Genomic DNA, 2,299 nt, shown 5'->3' with positions numbered 1-2,299 from the left:
TATTCATCTTGGTGTAGTTTTATCAATTCAATATACAGTTAGATTAATTTGTTTTATTTTGTTTTTTAGGGATTGATTCTTAAAATTTTATTTTGTTTTCTAATAATGTGAAAATATTTACATTCTTTTAAGATCAAATCTACAAAATGTCGTATATGCAGAGAATTCTATTAATACTTTCTATTCCTCTTCTTGCCACTTGTTTGCTCCTTCTCCTATAGGCAAACATTTTGCAAAATGATGTTGGTTTATCCGTCTGTATTTTAATGTAAATAAATACACATGCCTATTTATATCCTCTTACCTCTCAGAGATAAATGGTAGATATTATGTACAATTTTTTCACCTTGATTTCCCCCCTTGATAATATATTCTAGAAATCACTTCATAATTGTATATGGAGCTATTTCCTGTTATTTCATATAGATACATGATACACTATTGTGTGGCTGTACCATAGTTTATTCAACTAGTCCCAAATGTTTCCAGTCTTTTGCTCTTACTAATTACATTATAAAGGAGTCTCATGTATACCTATTTTCACGTTTTTTGCTAGAATATTTTTGGGATTCTTAGATGTAGGATTTCTGGATGAGAGGGTAATGCATATGTAATTTTTCTCAGTATTGACAAATTCATCTTCATATGGGTTGTACCATGTTGCATTTCCATCATCAATGTATAGGAATGCTGGTCCCTTAGCTTTGGCCCATTTCTCTCTAGAGATGTTGATCTCTTTCATTATTACTGTTTGAAGGACTTTACATATCAGCAATGTTAAGACTTTGTGATGTAACTTGCAAATATTTTTTTCCAGTTTGTCATTTGTCCTTTTACTTTGTTTTTGGTAGTTACCTATTCCCAAATTATAGAGGAATAATCCATTCTTCCGATACTTAGATAGATTCATTTTTCATTTTAAATCTTTAATGCATTTAGAACTTCCTCTGGTATGTAGTTTGAAGAGTGAATCCATTGCATTGTTTTCAATAAGACCATCCATTGATCACAACACCACTTTAAAAAGGTCATCTTTTACCCACTGATTTGGAATGGCCAATTTAACTTCTACTAAATTTCCATATCCAATTAGACCTATTTATGGACTATCTACATTGGTCAATTTTGTTTTTAATTGAAACATAATAATTGTACATATTTATGGGGTATAATGTGATGTTTTTATACATGTATACATATATATATTGTATAAAAATTAAATCAGAATATTTAGCATATCCATCACCTCATAACATTTATCACTTCTTAGTGGTGAGAACATTCAAAATTCTCTTTTCTAGCTATTTCTATTTTTAGCTTTTTGAGGAATGTCTATATTGTTTTCCATAATGGCTGTACTAACTTACTTTCCCACCAACAGTGTTTAAGTGTTCCCTTTTCTCTGAATCCTTGCCAGCATCTTTTTTTTGTTTGTTTTATCTTTTTGGCATTAGCCATTCAAACTGGGGTAAGATGATATCTCATTGTGGTTTTGATTTACATTTCCCTGATGCTTAGTGATTCTGAGCATTTTTTCATATACCTGTTGGCCGTCTGCCTGTTTTCTTTTGAGAATTGTCTATTCAGATCCTTTGCCCAATTATTTGGGTTTTTTTGCTATTGAGTTCCTTATAGATTCCAGATATTAACCCTTTTTCAGATGCATAGTTTGCAAATAATTTCTCCCATTCTGTAGGTTTCTTTTCATTCTGTTGCTTGTTTCCTTTGCTGTGCAAAATTTTCTTAGTTTGATGTAATCCTGTATGCCCACTTTTTATTTTGTTGCCTGTGTTTTGCCCAAAAATCCTTGCCCAGGCCAATGTCAGGAAGTGTTTCCCTGAAGTTTTCTTCTAGTACTTTTATCACTTTGGGTCTTACATTTAAGTCTTTAATCCATTTTGAGTTTATTTTTGTATATTTTTTTTTTTTTTTGAGACAGAGTCTCACTTTCTTGCCTAGTGCGGTGGCGTCAGCCTAGCTCACAGCAACCTCAAACTCCTGGGCTCAAGCGATCCTACTGTCTCAGCCTCCCGAGTAGCTGGGACCACAGGCACGCGCCACCATGCCCGGCTAATTTTTTCTACATATATTTTTAGCTGTCCAATTAATTTCTTTCCATTTTTTGGTAGAGATGGGGTCTCGCTCTTGCTCAGGCTGATCTCGAACTCCTGAGCTCAGAACGATCCGCCCGCCTTGGCCTCCCAGAGTGCTAGGATTACAGGCGTGAGCCACCGCGCCCGGCCTTATTTTTGTATATGGTGAGATATAGGAGTCTAGCTTCATTCTTTTATGTGTGTAT

The sequence above is a fragment of the Propithecus coquereli genome, unplaced genomic scaffold, assembly GCF_000956105.1.
Source record: "Propithecus coquereli isolate 6110/MARCELLA unplaced genomic scaffold, Pcoq_1.0 Scaffold171, whole genome shotgun sequence".
Lineage (NCBI taxonomy): Eukaryota > Metazoa > Chordata > Mammalia > Primates > Indriidae > Propithecus > Propithecus coquereli.
The sequence above is the reverse complement of the archived record's forward strand: the minus strand, read 5'-3'. Positions refer to the sequence as shown.